Here is a 21,407-nt window from a genome sequence, read left to right on the forward strand (position 1 = left end):
ACTTAACATCTATGGTCATCAGTCCCCTAGAACTTAGAACTACTTAAACCTAACTAACCTAAGGACATCACACAACGCCCAGTCATCACGAGGCAGAGAAAAATACCTGACCCCGCCGGGAATCGAACCCGGGAACCCGGCGCGGGAAGCGAGAACGCTACCGCACGACCACGGGCTGCGGACTGCTTTCTTGGTCCTGCGGAGGTACAGATCGTGCTGGATTGCACACGATTGTTGTGTTCGGAACACATGATGATTCCAGCTGACGAGATTTTCGGTCTCCAGAAATGTCAAAATGCTATTGCATAATGAAACTCACCTGTTTATTCACATCAATCGTACAAAGTCGCGAGCACCCCTTTCTTTGGGCCTGCTCTATTACTCGGCTACCACAAGAGGAAAAGGTGCCTCTTTCTATACACATTTATTTTCCACAAATTAAAATTAATCAGCAGCAAAGATGAAAATTTTTCGAGTCGACACCAATCACTGATAAAGAAATACTTTACGAGTGAACGAAGTAATGACGAAAACGATATCTAACACCATGAAGCTAAAGAGTAACAGTTATACCGCAGCCAGGGGAGGTGCGATAATTATAGTAGACAGAGATTAATTCAACCAAATAGATGACATTGGTAATCCTCATAGTTGTTGCTTTTAGTATTGTTTTCACATCAACAGGTATGGTTCTTGTTTACGACGGAAATGCAACACAGGAAAATTGTTACATAAAGAAATCGTAGGACAGAGCTCACTGTCCTCAGCGACACATAGCGTGTCTGATTTTAGTGCATTGTTTGTATAGACATCGTTGGGGTACTTTGACGAATAAACTAAATACCTCAGTTCAAAGTCCAGCCTTACATGATGAAGAAGACTCAGCGTTACGCTGCTGTTTCGGATGCTAGTGTCTGGCGATAACGATAGTACTGAGTCATCCTTAGACGACGAAACTGTCAGGGTGAATCGCAATTTGTGCTTACATAAATCTCAGTATATGAAGGGGCCTTCTAATTTGTCACTGGTATGCCCGAATCTCGACTGTAGAATTCAAGTTAACCATACAGCACTGCAAACAAAATATTTCACCTGCATCAATCTGACACAGCTCGCCCGCCGCATATGGGGAGTTGAATTTAAGGTGTCGAAGACTACATCTTGGGTAGTGATGAAGTCCAGATTCAATAGCTGAAGGAAGAAAATGTTTTCTTAACATTGTACCTATCAGAGGAATCTGGTCTCCACATAAACGCAAATAAGATACATATTAATACTTAGTACTTGATACATTTTAGGCAATAGAGGTTTGAACAAAATAAATCAATGAACTTTCCATTAAACGAAACTATTTCATGTGCAACTTCAGGGGAACTAATGAACAATCCGACTTTTTACCATATAACACCATGTGCTATTACGAAGGAGAGTCGAAGCTTCAATCATCACCTAGAAAAAATAAAGTTATTTGCTTCCAGCTACACACCTGCAGTCCTGATACACTGTAAAATCCGCGCTCCTCTGGTTTGGAGCCGGGTGGAGGTCTTTGGCCAGGGACACAGACGATTCTGCGACGATCTTTGAAGCGAATTTATCGACCTCTACTATCCAGTGGAGAGGTGTTGGACTCCCCTTAACAGGCCAAGCGTGCACTACAGGCAGCAAGCTACGGCTATGGTAGCGAAGAACGTACATGCACATGCGTTTTCTAGGTTGAAGAAATCGGCCCGCGGCATCAATAAAACACGTTCTGATTTCGGGCAGGGAAGAATACGAAGAGAGCAACACCCATCACCTCATATCAGAAAGAGGAAATGTCAATATAGTATTAGTTAACTGCAGGAGCGTCTACCGAAGATCGACGAACTAGTCTCACTTACGAATGGCAACGATGTCCACATACATTATGTCATGAAAAGTATCCGGACACCCCCAAAAACATACGTTTTTCGTATTAGGTGCACTGTGCTGCCACCTACTGCTAGGTATCCATGTCAGCGACCTCAGTAGTCATTAGACATCGTGAGAGAGCAGAATGGAGCTCTCCGCAGAACTCACGGACTTCGAACGTGGTCAGGTGACTGGGTGTCACTTTCGTCATACGTCTGTACGCGCGATTTCCGCACTCCTAAAAATCCCTAGGTCCACTGTTTCTGATGTGATAGTGAAGTGGAAACGTGAAGGAACATGTCCACCACAAAAGCTTACAGGCCGATCTCGTCCAATGACTGACAGAGACCGCCGACAGTTGAAGACGGTCGTAGTGTTTAATAGGTAGACATCTATCCACACCATCACACAGGAATCCCAAACAGCAGGATCCACTGCAAGTGCTATGACAGTTTGGCAGAGTTGAGAAAACTTGGATTTCATCGCCGAGCGGCTGCTCATAAGCCACACATCACGCCGGTACATGCCAAACGACGCCTCGCTTGGTGTAAGGAACGTAAATATTGGACGATTGAACAGTGGAGAAACGTTGTGTGTAGTGACGAATCACGCTGTACAATGTGACGATCCGATGGTAGGATGTGGTATGGCGAATGCCTGGTGAACGTCATCTGCCAGCGTGTGTAGTGCCAACAGTAAAATTCGGAGGCAGTGGTGGTATTGTGTGGTTGTGTTTTTCATTGAGGGGGCTTGCACCCCTTGTTCTTTGGCATGGCACTATCGCAGCACAGGCCTATTTTGATGTTTTGAGCACCTTCTTGCTTACCATTTTTGAAGAGCAATTCGGGGATGGCGATTGCACCTGTTCATAATGCATGACCTGTGACGGAGCGGTTACCCGACAATAATATCCCTGTAATGGAGTGGCCTGCACAGAGTCCTGACCTGAATCCTATAAACAGCTTTGGGATGATTAGGAGCGCCGACTTTATGGCAGGCCTCACCGACCAACGTCGATATCTCTCCTCAGTGCAGCACTCCGTAAAGAATGGGTTGCCATTCCCCAGGAAACCTTCCAGCACCTGATCGAACATATGCCTGCGAGAGTGGAAGCTGTCATCAAGGCTAAGGTTGGGCCAGCACCATACTGAATTGGAGCATTACCAATGGAGGTCGCCACGAACTTGTAAGTAATTTTCAGCCGAGTTTCCGGATTCTTTTTGTTGTGACGTAACAAGACTGTTACGCCACTTGAAGTAGCCAGTAGGATAGGCACGCGTACACACACGCCGACGGGCGTCAAGTCTGGAACAGGCTACGTAATTAATGCTATGAAGAAAAGTACGTAGCTGGATTAATACTTATTTTTAATCAATCATTGTGGTACATCGCTCTTGACGATACACAGGAGACTTTAATTACAATCACTGTAAGGCTAATGGCGCCTTGCTAGTTCGTAGCCATTAACTTAGCTGAAGGCTATTCTGTCTCTCGGCTAATGAGAGAGAAAGGCTTCGTACATCTAGTCGCTAGCTAGGTCGTCCGTACAACTGGGCGAGTCCTTGTTCGTATCACGAGACCTGCCTTGTGGTGGCGCTAGGTCTGCGATCACACCGTGGCGACACGCGGGTCCGACATGTACTAAATGGACCGCGGCCGATTTAATCTACCACCTAGCAAGTGTGGTGTCTGGCGGTGACACCACACTTTTGATCAGATGGTGTAGTATTAGGGACAGGAAACTAGCTGAAACCAAATATTAATTACAATGAAATTCTAAATTCAGATTGGAACTTATCGCAAATACATTTTAAACGGCGGTGGTGGAGACGTGTTTATAGCCGTAAAAAATACGATTACATCTAGCGATTAGTAGAGATTCCGACTGCGAAATGACCTGGACAAGGAAGGTGCTAAAGGTGGATCAAAAATGGCTTTATGGGCCCCCCCCCCCCCTGCCTCAGGAGCAGTTGAAGGGAAACTTTGATACTATTTGGCAAAATTTCCGGCCATGTTATAGTATTAGGTGGTTGTTCAAATTATCAGCTATAGACTGGGAGACTCAAGTCATTAAGGCATACAGGAATTATGTAAAACTGCTCGAAATGCCTTACCTGAGAATTATCTTGAACAGATAGAGACGTGACTTGAAAACAACGTTTTAGTTATCCTGATCACAAACAGGGTCGAACTTTTCGAATCACAGTAGAACACAGTGAATAAGCGATCATGAAGTCGTACAGCTTCAGTCAGTAAGGTTGCAAATATAAACGCAAAGGATAGTAGGAAGATAGCTCTGCTTAGCAAGAGCGACAAGAAACAGACTTCAGATCATCTGAGCAGTCAGTATGAAAACCTCATTTCCAGGACCGGGAATGTTGAGTATCAATGGACAAAGTTATAGTGTTGTACATTATGTCTTAGACTTAGACAAATGTGAGGGATGAAACTTCCTGGCACATTAAAACTGTGTGCCGGACCGAGACTCGAACTCGGGACCTTTGCCTTTCCCGGGCAAGTGCTCTACCAACTGAGCTACCCAAGCACGACTCACGGCCAATCCTCACAGCTTCACTTCTGCCAGTACCTCGTCTCCTACTTTCCAAACTTTACAGAAGCTCTCCCGCGAACCTTGCAGATCTAGCACTCCTGAAAGAAAGGATACAGGAGAGCTTCTGTAAAGTTTGAAAAGTAGGAGACGAGGTACTGGCAGAAGTGAAGCTGTGAGGACGGGGCGTGAGTCGTGCTTGGGTAGCTCAGTTGGTAGAGCACTTGCCCGCGAAAGGCAAAGGTCCCGAGTTCGAGTCTCGGTCCGGCACACAGTTTTAATCTGCCAGGAAGTTTCATATCAGCGCACACTCCACTGCAGAGTGAAAATCTCATTCTGAAATGTGAGGGATGTCTAACACCCGCCGTGGTTCGACAGCCGTGTTAGAAAGCTGCTACGAAAGAAAGGAGAGCTTCAGTGAAAAATTAAAACGCGATCGAAAAGTCACAGACAAACAAAAAGTGAACAATGCTATAATCTGGGTAAGGAGACCCATATGAGGAGCCATCAACGAATTCTAAAGTAAAATTCCGTCTACCGTCTCGACAGAAAGTTCTAGGAAGTTTCATTCTCATGTTACATAAATAAATGGATAGTACCTATCTGTCCAGACACACTATGACCATATTGGTATCGAAACAGAAGACGACACTGTAAAGGCCACAACATTAAGCATCTATTTACAAAACTTCTTAACAGAGTAAGACCGCACTATAGTAAGACTCGCACGAATGTGAAAATGACATAATCGAAATAACTGATCCCGTAGTAGAAAAGCAACTGAAATCTCTCAACAGAGAGAAAGGGATCGGACCTGATTGGATACCAGTAAGACTCTACATAGAGCATGTGAAAGAACTTGCTCCTCTTCTAGTAGCTGTGTACGGTAGCTCGCTGGAGTAGCAGAGAGTTCCAAGTGACTGGGAAAGTACAGTTTTTTCCACCTTTCTAGAAAGGTCGTGGAAATGACAAAAAAATGTAGTCCTATATCTGCGACATGGGTCTGTTCCCCTATTGGAATCAACATGAAGTAAGAAACACAGGAAAGGAGAAAAATTTACTTTCATAGATACGCTGCTGGCCATTAAAATTGATCCACCAAGAAGAAATGTAGATTATAAACGGGTATTCATTGGACAAATATATTATACAAGAACTGACATGTGATTACATTTCCTCGCAATTTTGGTGCATAGATCCTGAGAAATCAGTACCCAGAACAACCGCCTCTGGCCGTAATAACGGCCTTGATACGCCTGGGCACTGAGTCAAACAGAGCTTGGATGGCGTGTACAGGTACAGCTGCCCATGCAGCTTCAACACGATACCACAGTTCGTCAAGAGTAGTGACTGGCGTATTGTGACAAGCCAGTTGCTTGGCCACCATTGACCAGACGTTTTCAATTGGTCAGAGATCTGGAGAATGTGCTGGCCAGGGCAGCAGTCGAACATTTTCTGTATCCGGAAAGGCCCGTACAGGACCTGCAACACGAGGTCGTGCATTATCCTGCTGAAATGTAGGATTTCGCAGGGATCGAATGAAGGGTAGAGCCACTTGTCGTAACACATCGGAAATGTAACGTCCACTGTTCAAAGGGCTGTCAATGGGAACAAGAGGTGACCGAGACGTGTAACCAATGGCACACCGTACCATCACGCCGTGTGATACGCCAGTATGGCAATGACGAATACACGCTTCCAATGTGCGTTCATCGTGATGTCGCCAAACACGGATGCGACCATCATGATGCTGTAAACAGAACCTGGATTCGTCCGAAAGAATGACGTTTTGCCAATCGCCCACCCAGGTTCGTCGTTGAGTGCACCATCGCAGTCGCTCCTGACTGTGATGCAGCGTCAAGGGTAACCGCAGCCATGCTCTCCGAGCTGATAGTCCATGCCGCTGCAAACGTCGTCGAACTGTTCGTGCAGATGGTTGTTGTCTTGCAAACGTCCCCATCTGTTGACTCAGTTATCGAGACGTGGCTGCACGACCCGTTACAGCCATGTGGATAAGATGCCTGTCATGTAGACTGCTACTGATATTACGAGGCCGTTGGGATCCAGCACGGCGTTCCGTATTACCCTCCAGAAACCCCCGATTCTATATTCTGCTAACAGTCATTGGATCTCGACCAACGCGAGCAGGAATATCGCGATACGATAAACCGCAATCGCGATAGGCTACAATCCGACCTTTATCAAAGTCGGAAACGTGATGGTACGCATTTCTCCTCCTTACACGAGGAATCACAACACCGTTTCACTAGGCAACGTCGGTCAACTGCTGTTTGTGTATGAGAAATCGGTTGGAAACTTTCCTCATGTCAGCACGTTGTAGGTGTCGCCACCGGCGCCAACCTCGAGTGAATGCTCTGAAAAGCTAATCATTTGCATATCGCAGCATCTTAAATTTCGCGTCTGTAGCACGTCATCTTCGTGGTGTAGCAATTTTAATGGCCAGTAGTGTAAATACTGTGGAAATCGAGTTACAGTTGTCTTACCGGTAACTAATGGTTGGTATGTAAATTAATATCGAGACACAGTGTAGTAAAAGGTTAATATTTTAGGCAAAAATAATGTGACTGTATGGCCTTTTATTTATGAGTCAAGTGCTAGATAAATTTCGGAGTGTGCATCAAGACAGCTGTCGAATGAGTACACATTTAGAGCAATTTTGTCTAGAAGAAAACTCAGTCATTAGCTGCAGGTTGTATAGATTTTTATTTTAAAGTAGTTACAATAGGAAGCTGTAATACTAATACCTATGACACACAATGAGTATGTGTCACTAAACTTAAGATTTTGGATACAAGGTTCTACTGTCATGCAAACAATCGTTTTCTATATCAAACCAAACACATTCAAGCATCTTTTTGCCGCCAACAGTGGGTATTCTATATTCAAATCTTATTTTTTACCCCTTTAATTTATTCTTTAACTTTATCTTTCAAGATTTGCTCGCGTCGACCACTGGTGATGGCATAAAGGTGCTGAAACCAGTTTGGATTAAGATAGAAAAACTATTGAAACTTCCTGGCAGATTAAAACTGTGTGCCAGGCCGAGACTGGAACTCGGGACCTTTGCCTTTCGCGGGCAAGTGCTCTATCAAGTGAGCTACCCAAGCACGACTCACGCCCTGTCCTCACAGCTTTACTTCTGCCAGTACCTCGTCTCCTACTTTCCAAACTTTACAGAAGCTCTCCAGCGAACCTTGCAGATCTAGCACTCCTGAAAGAAAGGATATAGGAGAGCTTGTAATGGATCTGGGAGATGTGTTATTTTTTGCCAGATTTGTCGATGCCAAATTGTAAATGTTTTCTTATATTTTTTGTCAGAATTTTTTATTGTAATTTGCCTTATTATATGTTAATTTACTTATAATTTTTGAGAGTGATAGCATATTGATTACTATTAGTAAATGTTACGAAGAATATCAAAGAGACTGATTACAAGTGGAAGCTCGTGTGTTGTGTCTTTGACGCTGGAGTCGTCTTTGACTGTAGTCAATCGGCAGTTAATTCTTGGTGTGTGTTGACGGTAGAACAATGTGCAGGTCGCCGTCATAAATAATTTTGAATTATGTTACTATTTTTTTATATAAACTATAAGAAGAAACTACATTCGAAGAAATGGTATTTGAAGCACCAAAAATGAGGCAAACACATTGAACCAGGTCATTTCTGCAGCCGACAAAGATTCATTGTGGAATCATACTTCCACTAGACAACTGAAGCCAGGACCAATATCGCCTTGTAAACATCTAACGGAAAAGGTACTGTCACGAAATATGCCAAATTTAAGTAAATAAAAAATAGTGAGCATATATCAACTTTGTGTCTCAGCCGGGATACCATATTTCAAGCTTCTGTAAAGTTTGGAAAGTAGGAGACGAGGTACTGGCAGAAGTAAAGCTGTGAGGACGGGCCGTGAGTCGTGCTTGTGTAGCGCAGTTGGTAGAGCACTTGCCGGCGAAAGGCAAAGGTCCCCAGTTCGAGTCTCGGCGTGGCACACAGTTTTAATCTGCCAGGAAGTTTTATATCAGCGCACATTCCGCTGCAGAGCGAAAATCTCAATCTAGACAAATTATTGTTTGCATAACAAGTGGACCAAATATCCACTAATTTTATCTGCAAAGACGGCCACCCCAATAGTGGCTAAGCCAAATTATAAATATTTACCGAAGTTAAAATTTATGGTCCCAGAAAGTAAGAACGGAATAATTTTGTTCCTAAAATATTTCATAGTATAATAAACCGCTAATTTTCTGTTTGCTGTAGCTCCAAATACAATGTATATCGAGTCATATTACTTTCACGTACGTACTTGGAAGCCATATCGAAATGCCAGAAAAATTATTAGAAACTCTCTGACACCATCAAGCTAAGAAGGAAACCTAAAAGTTTTCCTGTAAAAATAAAAAATCAAGTAAAACGCGCATACTGGCTGTATCACTTGTTGAAAGAAGCGGAATACCCTTGCATGTATGTCTTCAAAGCCTTAGGTTCATTCGTGATATCAAATGCTAATTATTAAACAGCCTATGAAACACGTGTTCAAAATCCGCAATACTTCTGAACGCGATCTGTCTGTTCTGGCGATGTATTGTCACTCAAAATATGCAGATTGACATGCCACACCACAGTCACGTATCGTTTGGAGACAGTGTATATTGCCGACAAAAATTCTGTTGTGTTCACTTGAACTTCCAGTCTATAGACATTCCTTTTCTACGGGCTGCGGAGTGCGGATAACGCGAGACGTTTAGCGAGAAATTGGCAGCTGGTCTTAAGCCTTGTGCTCCGCGCCAAGGTCAAGTCACTAGGGAAGGAAGTCACAGCGAACCTGATGAGCGGGTCAAGGCACCGCATGACGTCACAGGCGTCAGTTCAACAGCTTCACAAACAGGCGAGAGATGATAAAGCACACATTCTAGAGGTCGAAGCCTGTAAGCAGAGACCTTGCAGCAGTTAAGGTCACTTACAGTCTGCAGAAAGGGATACATTGTCTACCAGACCCGAAAGAAATTAGCCGTTCTCCTTTTTTTCCATCCTTGAGATGCGTACTTTCGTCTAAATTGGTGAGCTTCGTGTTTGCAGTTTATAAATTTCATGTCTTTAGCGCGCGATCAACATTTTTCTCCGTTCGTCTGTCAGTCGACGATACTTTAAATGTTTTATTTTTACGCAACTGCACTTATTGTGGTATATTTCGCGAAAGCTTGCCGCTATTTTATGGGGGGAGGCAGGAGAGAGATTTGAGTACATAACATCCCAATTCGTGTGTGTTTACATTTCTATTTTTGTCTGATTTATTCTCCACTTTTCTGCATTTCTTGGAAGAATAGTTGGTTTTGTCAGTTTAACATTTATCAATCTAAAAATCAATCATATTACTGATTATTTTCTTTTTTTTTTCAATAAATGTTCTCCAACAATTTAATCGCATTATTTGTGGGACAGCAAGGATAGGAACATGTATCAAGTACTATTGATACACTCCTGGAAATTGAAATAAGAACACCGTGAATTCATTGTCCCAGGAAGGGGAAACTTTATTGACACATTCCTGGGGTCAGATACATCACATGATCACACTGACAGAACCATAGGCACATAGTCACAGGCAACAGAGCATGCACAATGTCGGCACTAGTACAGTGTATATCCACCTTTCGCAGCAATGCAGGCTGCTATTCTCCCATGGAGACGATCGTAGAGATGCTGGATGTAGTCCTGTGGAACGGCTTGCCATTCAATTTCCATCTGGCGCCTCAGTTGGACCAGCGTTCGTGCTGGACGTGCAGACCGCGTGAGACGACGCTTCATCCAGTCCCAAACATGCTCAATGGGGGACAGATCCGGAGATCTTGCTGGCCAGGGTAGTTGACTTACACCTTCTAGAGCACGTTGGGTGGCACGGGATACATGCAGATGTGCATTGTCCTGTTGGAACAGCAAGTTCCCTTGCCGGTCTAGGAATGGTAGAACGATGGGTTCGATGACGGTTTGGATGTACCGTGCACTATTCAGTGTCCCCTCGACGATCACCAGTGGTGTACGGCCAGTGTAGGAGATCGCTCCCCACACCATGATGCCGGGTGTTGGCCCTGTGTGCCTCGGTCGTATGCAGTCCTGATTGTGGCGCTCACCCGCACGGCGCCAAACACGCATACGACCATCATTGGCACCAAGGCAGAAGCGACACGTCTCCATTCGTCCCTCCATTCACGCTTGTCGCGACACCACTGGAGGCGGGCTGCACGATGTTGGGGCGTGAGCGGAAGACGGCCTAACGGTGGGCGGGACCGTAGCCCAGCTTCATGGAGACGGTTGCGAATGGTCCTCGCCGATACCCCAGGAGCAACAGTGCCGCTAATTTGCTGGGAAGTGGCGGTGCGGTCCCCTACGGCACTGCGTAGGATCCTACGGTCTTGGCGTGCATCCGTGCGTCGCTGCGGTCCGGTCCCAGGTCGACGGGCACGTGCACCTTCCGCCGACCACTGGCGACAACATCGATGTACTGTGGAGACCTCACGCCCCACGTGTTGAGCAATTCGGCGGTACGTCCACCCGGCCTCCCGCATGCCCACTATACGCCCTCGCTCAAAGTCCGTCAACTGCACATACGGTTCACGTCCACGCTGTCGCGGCATGCTACCAGTGTTAAAGACTGCGATGGAGCTCCGTATACCACGACAAACTGGCTGACACTGACGGCGGCGGTGCACAAATGCTGCGCAGCTAGCGCCATTCGACGGCCAACACCGCGGTTCCTGGTGTGTCCGCTGTGCCGTGCGTTTGATCATTGCTTGTACAGCCCTCTCCAGTGTCCGGAGCAAGTATGGTGGGTCTGACACACCGGTGTCAATGTGTTCTTTTTTCCATTTCCAGGAGTGTATATTACATGGCCTTGTGAACAAAGAGGGTTAATACGGCTGACTTTGCACGCCTGATGTAACAATTTCACAAAATGGGCAACGGAAAATAGTGACAAGTGACACAATACAAAAAGCGATGTTATATATTTAAAATCCGAACCACACTGGTGGTACATCACATTATGTTTTATTGTATGCAGTTCTACTCAGTTATCTTATCGAACATTAAATGTCCCCTAAAAATGACACGCTTCTCCTCAATATTTGTGAATATAAAAGGATGTCCTCTATACGATGATCTAGACGTGTCTGTAAGAGGACTAGTATTATACACTTATGTCGTGATCACGGTGGTCAAGATAAGCCATATGCTGGCATTAGCCTCCTACTGGTTTTATACGCTAACAGACATGCTTTGACCAGCGTTTGGATCTTGCCAGTCTACGTTTAGTAGTGATGTTGATGTAATTAACACGGTACTTAGGTATCAGCTATAGTGCAAACATGGCAGTTATTTTACTAGCTTTAATATTTAAATAATTTAGTAAAAAAGGTGTATTTCTATAAATGTCGTTAGGTTTTCACATTAACTGAAAAGCAATTTTTCTGTTTGTTTCTGTAGATCTGAGGATGGCATCTAGTCCATCGAAACCTTTTATCATCTGGTTGTTATTGCATTATATTGCGATCAAGACTATAAAATTTATGAAAAATAATACTGATCGCTGTGACTCCCTTAACTGACAATATCAGATCTTACAAATAAGATGAATAGTTTTATGAGTACAAAGGGTTTCTACAATTTACATCGTCCCAGAAACATCAACATTTCACAAATCACTCATATATGTTTCTTTGATTACAAGTTCGTTTATGTTGCTATAAAGCACCGTGAACTGCAAAAGCTTTAAAATATTTCTCTATTACTGACGGAAGAACTGCTAACAGATTGCTCTAAGGCAAGGATTGACGTTTTCTCGACGTACCGCGACTGTAAACACTAAAAGCTAAAAGATAAAAGTGTATACTTGAAATAACTTACGAGACTGCAGTCGTGCGAAGGAAATCGGCAATATTTCGACAGGTGCATTTTCAGCACAAAACTGAAGCAAGTAAGCACTGTGCAAGGGAATTTAAAACTTCACACAAAAAGATATTCGCACACTGTAATCACTAGCGTCACCACCAGGAAAAGATGACCTATGTTAGAAGTTATCTATAGTGAAAATTAATAACAATGACTGAGGTAGCATTAACTTTGCCCTCTGTTTTTCTGACAAGGGAGAGAGCAGAATTTAAGCAAAAAACCACCATCCTTACTTATATGGTTACTTGCTAATTTAATTTCAACTGCTTCCTTTATAACACTACCCCAACAGCTGGAAGTTCATGCCAGAATCTCCATGTTGTTATAATCCAAAGGATGACTGGTGCCAAGGCAATGTTCTGCAACAGCAGATTTGCTCAGCTCTTGTATGCTCAGTACACCGGTCCTCCACAGTTCTGACATGTCACAGCTGCAAGGAATACGATAGACACCCACCTTACGCAAATCATGATCATGCTTTACGGGACCTAAAAGGACACTAACATTAGATGGTGAAGGAAGAAAACACATTTCACATAATATCTCCGCAAAATACGAACTATCTTACTGAAAATGCTCCCTGCGTAAGGCAAAAATGACGTAGAATTTGGTGCCACCTCAGTATCATCATCACTCACCTGGCGCAAGGTTGGTCGACAGCCCAACGCACGTCTAATCCGTCTTTCACTATAACCACTCTGATGAAAGGCGACGTCATGATGGGCTGACTCAGCTGAAAAACTCACTGTCTAAGACGACATGGACCCTGTGAACTAAGGTAAGAAGTACGCCTTCACACTAAACCGCATGTTGACAACTACAGTATCTGCCTGTAGATAGAATTCAGTGTGAATAGGCTTCCTATAAACAGAATGTCCCAACGTACTGTAACATCCACGAGATAAATTTTAGCTACAGTGCGACGAGAGGAAATTATGCCTGTAACAGTTATAAACATTATCTATTCGACATATAAAAAACAGTGAAAACGATGATAAACATTAATTATTTGTATAATATTCTATGATGTAATTGGACATATCGATGTGTATCATACAAAGACAATGATAATTGTAAATTCCTTTTATGAACTGCGTTTGTCTTCCTTTGTTTTTACCTCTTGTTGGTTGGCTTCTGTAGGTTGCGGATGCATATCAAACTGAGGTCTGTTAAGAAATTGTAATTATTTGTTAACTATTACTTGAAAATAGAGTTCATTATTATTATAAATATGAGTGAATAATTATTTGTAACTTTAATTCCTCTCTCAGTAAGCATCTTCTGTGTTAATTATTTCTTTCCGCTTCAACGAGCGCAACCATAGATGATAGCGATTTGTATCGCGTTTTTGTCTGTGTTTTCCTTAGAAACAAATCAAATGTTTGCTTGATGAAGTCTAAATAATGCACAATACGAAAGTAGAGTTTATAGAGTTTAATAAGCATTTCAAATACTTACTTATTTGGTCTAACAATAGAAAGTCTCTATCAATTGTCTGCCAACATCTTAACAATTATCTCAGCGGCAAATTCAAAATACGCAACTCTGCAGACATAAATGCCGAACGTAATGCAAATGTGTAAAAATAAACGTGCACCGGTCGTCCCGAACTCATTTTAATGAAAATGATTCGAATCAGATTGGTTCTTTGAAAACAGTGCTCATAGCACGATCGTTATAACAAACTTTTCTAGCTGATGTATGGAGCCGAAATTAATAACTTACGAGTTGTGAAGAATATTGTTTCAGGTAACATACGTCAGTGTTTGTGCGCGGCTGATATTCGGTGGTTTTAATGATCATTTTGCTGAAGATAACTGTTTCCATCATAATCCATAGTTGTATAGAATCTGTTGTATGAACTGTGATTTAGTGACACTTACACAACTTACAGACAACACTTTAACACGACGTTAACTTGGAGTTCTTTAGCAACTTGACCAATTCTTTAGCCGGGAGAAAAATTATTTAGTAATTACTCAATGTAATAAAATAAGATTATCACTTTCATTTACAAATTAGTTAAATACCAAACCACTGAATAAAACAGCGAACGCCACAGTACCATCAACCTACCTCCTGACCAACTCATCAAGCAAGGAAAGGCAGCCATCCTTTTCCATCTCCATCGTGAAACAAATATTCGGATGGTTGAATTCAGGTGTTCTAACAAGTCGTTGTAATTCTCACTACCATGGTGTCAAACAACAGAAACGTCGTCTAAATAACTGAAGAAAAACACGCAGGCTTAAAAGCCGCCGTCTCCAAGGCTCTTTCGTGGAAGTGTCCCATAAAGAAATCAGTTAAAATAGATGAAAAGGGGCTTCCCATGGCAGCTCCATCTGTCTGCTCATAGTTCTGGTCATTGAATAAAAAGTAAGGTGAGGTCAACGAAATAGGTTCGTTAATTCAACAACAAACCTAATCCTACTTAACCGTAACGAATCAGGCAGAGGAACATAAGTGAAGTGAGAGAGACCACTTAAAAACTTACTAGAAGATCAGAGTCATTCAAACGCAGTCCCTCTAACCGACGTAAGAAATCCGCCGAGTTCTTAATGTGAGCTGAACAGCGTAGCAAGATGTTTTGCTACTCGGATATTCTGGCATGCACTTCCAGCTCTTGGGATAGTGCTATTAAAGAAATTAAACTAGAAAGTAACCTCATAAACAGCGATGAAGGTTTTTGATTAAAATCTGATTGGAATCCTGCTTTCTACTTTGTCAAAAGACAGTGACAGTGGGGTAGAGTTAACGTTATCCTGCCCGTTAGTTATTAATTTTCACTATCGATAACTTCTGACGTCTGTCATTTTCGGCTATGTGTTGGCACTAATGTTTACAATGCGTGCGTACTTGCGTGCGCGTGTGCGAGTATTTTATGTTTCCGGAACTGATCTGTAAACCGGGGTTTAAATTCCTTTGCACAATTCTTACTTGCTACAGTTTTGCGTTGAAAATGACAATGTGGCCACATGTCAAAAAATATCGCGGTTGTCGACGACTTAATGCGCCTTCATTCCCGTTATTTTTTGACCATTATATACGGTGGGAGGAACTCAGGTCTCACGCGTTTGTATAATTTTAGAATCACATCGCAGAAAGGCGAACTCCTAAGAAAAAGCGCTGCACTTTCGCTTAAAATCTGAAGGACCTTCCATGGGGGAGAAAAAAAAAGAATGAGGAGAAAAATGTTCTACAGACTCGAGGAGTAAGGGTAAAAAGCAATATAGGAGTTCGTTAGGGAGGATGACATGGATATGAAAGAGGGTGTTGGTGTGGATAGTGGGAAGGCAGAAGGTGAGGAGACTGGGGCCGAGGAGGAGTTTGGTATGTTTGTTGGGTAGTGGATCAAGAGGAAAGAGAAGGGAAGAAATGTAGTAGGAAAAGGAGGAAGAATCGTTGATGTGTGGTGGGACAGGTCAGGAAGAGTTAAAATCGGGACAGATCTCATTGTCTGTTAGAGGTATTGTTTGAAATTGCTTTGAGATAAGATATAGGGTATATAGGTGTAGGGACAGTCGGATGTGTTTCTAAAGTTCGCAGCAGCATACCAACAGGGTTATTGGAATCTAGTTTGTGGTCAGTGTAAAATATGCAGAGTGTTCAGTGTGGGCGAGAAAGGGTGAAAATTTGATTACGTGGTGCAAGATCCACGTAGAAGACGGTAAATGGATGTGGAAAGGGAAGCACAGTGCATGATGTTTCAGGATTTGGAGGGACTTAACAGAAGTTGGTGGGGCAGATGATCGTTACCGTTTTTGCAATGAATCTCGACATGTACTGTACACTAAGTATTATATTGCTTCTATTTGACGATGTAGACACCAAGATGAATCTCCACAGACCGCTAGAGTTGGCAACACTGGTACTTCTGAATTTTGGGCACGCGCAATGCTCTCAGTTCTTGGACCCTAAATTATTCGGACCGGGCAATCGCTTAGCCTCTCATTGTAACATATTCAATGCTACACTCCCAATTAACTCTTCCGCGCACTGGAAAGAATTCTATAGACTTACTGGCAGTAATTTCGTCCCTCACTACCAGCTTTTACACAGCAAACGTCTTTTATCTGACAATCCCAGCAAAGTTGAACACTTCGCATCTTATCCCTCCAATATATTCGCAAATCCCGATGACTCCCAGTTCGATTACTCCCTGTTTCCTACAATCCATTAGAGCACAGATAACACTCCTGGCTCCCAGGATTCAGTACTTTGATAACATACCACAACCTGAATTAAATACACCAGTCACAACACCGAACAAAAAAACATGTTCTTCGCCGAAAATGTAACACTTCCCTGCTCACGACCGCATTACCTATCGACACGTCAAAGAATGAATGCCTCCTCTCCTTTCTAGTCACTCTTGCAATACATGATACCACTATCATCTCTATAGGGTACACTCCTGAACTGTGGAAAACCTCCAGAGTCCTACTTTTCCTCAAACAGCACCAATTTCCTACTGATTCCTTCTCCTACCGCCCAATCTACATCACCTCATTGGGTAGCAAGGTCTTCAAATCCATCCCCTTCCGATGTACCCATCTACACCTGCCCTAACATCACCTCCTCCCTATTATCTGGTATCGCTTCCATTCCAAGTCTCTGTCCTCTCTCCTCTCCTTTTATCTTCTCTGTACAGCTGATATGCCGACACCACCTCCACGAGACCACGACGTTCAGTAAGCCAATTATACGTGTTTCCTCACTCTCTACCTGACACTACAGAAATCCCAAAGATGCTTCCAAATCCATCTCAGCCAGTTAACTTCCTTATACAACCAATGGTTCCAAAACCCAGGTAATAATTATATTGCGTCTTCCCCTATCCTCCACACTTACAAAAGCTTAATTCAGTCCATCCCATCCCATGCTAATGTAACTTGACCGTTACGCAAAGAAGACGAACATAATCTTCCTTGGAGGGTAATATTTATCTGACCTCCCATAAAAACACAAATAATCTTCCTTGCAGGTGATATTCACCTAACCCCCTTGAAAATATAAATAATACACTAGCAGGTAGATTTGTGATTTGAAATTAATGTTGTTGGCCCTGTAACTATGTAGGCCTTTTACAGAAAGATGGGATTAAATCAAATGAAGAGTAGCTTCAGTATTTTGTCCATATGCCATTGGCATCATTAACAGCTTAGATCTTTCCACGCATAGAATTGACGAGTCAATGGAAAAAGTCATCTTCCTGGGCAATTCTCTTCGTAGAAGAATGAACCAAATCCCATAGGACATTCACAGTTCCCGGAGAAGGGTCTGGCCAATTGTCCCACAGAGTCTTCTTAGCTTGAATCCATATGTGCTCTATAGGATTGAGATCAGGTGACTTTGGAGGCCACAGAAGGCACTGAATAATATTGTCCCTCCTCTGAAACCGGTTCTGAATCCTAATGCTAATGTGTGATGGATGAATGTCATGTTGGTACGTGAGACGTCCTTCGGGATGCCAAAGTCAATCCCAGGAATGATTACAATTTCGAGGAAACGTTCATAGCATGCTGAACTGAACTTGCCTTCGATACTTTCTAAAGTTGCTGCATCCATGTAAGACTCCAGACCTAACATTTCACACTTATGCATCCATTCCTAGCACGTGTGGTCACCAACCGCTCGTCATATCGTTGCCCATCTGTGCGATAAACAAGAGCAGGGCCTCTGCTCGTGGGATCAGTTGTGCACTCGCCGGAAAAAAATACTTTTCTTCAATCGACATCTTACAGGAACTCACAATTGCTAGTATATCCATGTCTTGTCCGTCAGACAACGGATCTTTGATAAGTGCACGACGGAAACTGATTCCAAGGTATTTTTATTTTCTGAGAGAAGTTGTCGACGAGGGCTGGAAATGTAAAGCTCTCCTTAGTTCCCGAATGAGTTGTAAAGGACCATTCTGCACCACCATGACCAGTTCTTCATCGTGTCTCCGTGTGAAGACCCGTGGTCTTCCAGGCATCGGACATCTCGCTACCTCACTGTTATCCTGAAATCGTCTAATCAAACACCATAACGACATCCTGCCTCAAAATCGCTAACACCGTTTCCAAAGAGAGCGAGTATTCGCTCGCAAACGTTCACATTAGCCATTTTGAAGCAGACCTATGACGTATGCCAATCAGCAGTCCGTTTCTCTTAGCTGAAATACCTAAGAAATACAGCATCAAACACTAAGTTATATGACCTACCGCACCAATCATTTCCTAAGATATTCCATGTCACGTTTCACAGTCATCCAAGAAGTTTCCGCATCCCAGCGTCCTCTTCCTGTAGATGTCTTCTATTCGTTGTTCAATTGGTTCAAATGGCTCTGAGCATTATGGGACTTAACAGCTGAGGTCAACAGTCCCCTAGAACTTAGAACTAATTAAACCTAACTAACCTAAGGACATCACACACGTCCATGCCCGAAGCAGGATTCGAACCTGCGACCGTAGCGTTCACGTGGTTCCAAACTGAAGGGCCTAGAACCGTTCTGCCACCCCGGCTATTCATTGTTCCCTGGCCTACATATGTATCTTGATTCAATATTTTGCCTCAAATTCTGTTGTCCATTTCTTACATCCTAGTATATGTCCAACAAATTCCGTATTTGTCTTCCCAATTTCGTCTCGATGTCTCTCTTCCGTACCCATATTTCCGTCCTTTCTAGTACTCGTTTAGATTTTTTACACAGTGTCTAGGTCTTAGACACACATAAGGGATGTACCAAACCCCTCTGATCTACTAAATCCCTATTATCAATGAAATCCCTCCCCCTTTAGAAAGGCTATTCTTTAAATAGCAAAATTAATTTATACCTTCTGTAAATTTTTAGTGTTCCGTTTTTAGTAATTTTTTGCTCAGTTCTATCACCGATCGAGGTGATACATTTGTTAAGAGTCTGAAAAAAGGAAGGTCGGGATTGAATGTTCCGTCGATGACAAAGCCATCAGAGTCGGAGCACAAGCCCTTTAAGGACAAGGATGGGGAAGGACACCAAAGGTGTCGTTTTCAGAGGAACCGTTCCGCAACTTAAGAGATTGGTGGAAACCACGTAAAACCTAAATGTGGATAACCAGATGGGAATGTAAACAGCATTAAGACAGTTGACTCGCATACGAGAGTTGTAAATATAAAATCCCCGACTGTTCACTCAGAATTAAGTTTTTTTTTTTTTCGTAGTTTCGTGAATGACTTAATGAAAACAGCAGAATGGTTCGTTTGAAAATAGCGCTTTCGGTGTCCTCCCATTTTTGTATTAACAGACCTGAAACTCATTCTCTGATGATATTGACGTCGCCCGGACTTTAAACTCTAGTTTCCCTTCGTTTGCTACACCTGTGGCCACACTTTCATCTTCTTGTTCATATTCACTATCTGCCCGAAACAAGGAAATGAATCAAAAATTTGAAATGCTCTGCTTTTCTATAGCATAATTCTTTTTTCCTGTGTCTTAAAATGTCAACCTTTTCTTCAATAACTTGCTAAATGAGTGTAAGGAAAGGGGAATCACTGGGCGACTCTTTACTTAATTTTAGCTTAATATTTTACCTTCATTAATACTCACTACTGTGCACTCATTTTTATAGAGGTAAACGCATACATTTTGTTTCCAATCAGTCCTATTCTCCATATATATTAAAACATCATTTTCGGATACAGTGATTAAAACTACATTTCCAAATCACATTAAACCTACGAAATTATTCCTGTTCTTCACTTCAGTACCGTCTGAAACGCTTAAACTGCTTCCATAGTTCCCATGGTGGTCCTAATACCGAACTAATTTTCCCTATACGAAAAGTTCTAACTTACTTTTCCTTCAATGATATAGCTTATTTAATAACTTTTATGGATGGAACAAGAGAAATTTCCTACATCCGTAATTACTGGGTGTTTCACCATGTATCCTTTCTTTCGGAAGGCAACTGTTTTGTGTCACCCTCCACGTCGCCTATGGCCTTATTAAAAGGTTCAAGGAATTTAATTACGCCCTCCGTTACACCATACTGATGTAAATATTGAAGCTGTTGTAGCTGTCAAATGTGATACTTTTGCACGTATGTCTTTTCATGTTCGCGGTGCTTCCCTTGCATAGGAGTAATCCTTTCCAGCCCTGTCTTCGGGGCACTGAACGAACCGACAGAATCACAGGTACCCCTTTCAGCCCACCATCTGGAATTAAAAATAACAGTAATAAACATCTGTTCTGTCGAATACAGTAATATTTTCTTCTCGTATCTCTTTAACATAATGAAACATTTTTTTCTGAAACTACGAGATGACAAAAAGTAAAGCGGGAAAGAATTATTATTATTATTCTCACAATGTCTCAAGTTGAAATCTTATGGACTCTCCATTCAAGAAAAATATCATTCAAATGTCGATGAAGTCGAAGGAACAAATTTTCTAATTCAGTTCGTGAGAAATATTCTTCATTTTATTTAATTTTAACAGCGACTCTCGCTTCTGACTGAGGTTGTCAGGTTTATGTGGAACGGAGTTAAATTAGACTGAGCGAAAGAAATGAATCAGTTTTTGTACTCTATAATGTGTACGTCCAGCGTCCTAGCTACCTGGCGTCAATCGATTTTTCTAAAGCTTTGAATTAAACGTAAATAAACTTGGCATCAAACTTGTAGAAACACAGCACAGGTTCCAAATGGTGTCGTGTTATCGTAATAAAAACGCAAGATATATCTAAACGTTGCACTACAAACCACAATATTATTAGTCCATTAGAGCAGAAGGCACTTGAGGAAATTTATAATTTTAGCTAGAGCCTCTTTGATAACGTTTGATTCCGTTGAGTTGATAGCTGCATTCAAAATATCTGGTATCCACTGATTTAGTTCCATTATTAAATATAGATTGTACCTATCCTAGGAATCTTAAACAAACTAAGTCAACATTAGAAGAAAGTACGAAATAAAATAAAATTTAGTTTTACTAGCCTTTTCGGTCAGCAAGTAGAAGTAATTAGCAGCAATTTATTCAGTAA

At 42.4% G+C, this 21,407-nt stretch overlaps 1 protein-coding gene and 1 non-coding gene across 3 annotated transcripts in view; one reads left to right on the plus strand and one right to left on the minus strand.

The window, feature by feature from the left end:
* Positions 1-21,407, plus strand: part of LOC124711152 (UDP-glycosyltransferase UGT5-like) — a 274,796-nt gene that overhangs the window by 191,328 nt on the left and 62,061 nt on the right. The gene's annotated exons all lie outside the window — the stretch shown is intronic.
* Trnas-gga lies at positions 4,362-4,436 on the minus strand. The gene has a single exon. It is a non-coding gene; the product is annotated as a tRNA-Ser (tRNA).

Source organism: Schistocerca piceifrons, chromosome 8 (genome assembly GCF_021461385.2).
Source record: "Schistocerca piceifrons isolate TAMUIC-IGC-003096 chromosome 8, iqSchPice1.1, whole genome shotgun sequence".
In the NCBI taxonomy this organism is placed as follows: Eukaryota; Metazoa; Arthropoda; class Insecta; order Orthoptera; family Acrididae; genus Schistocerca; species Schistocerca piceifrons.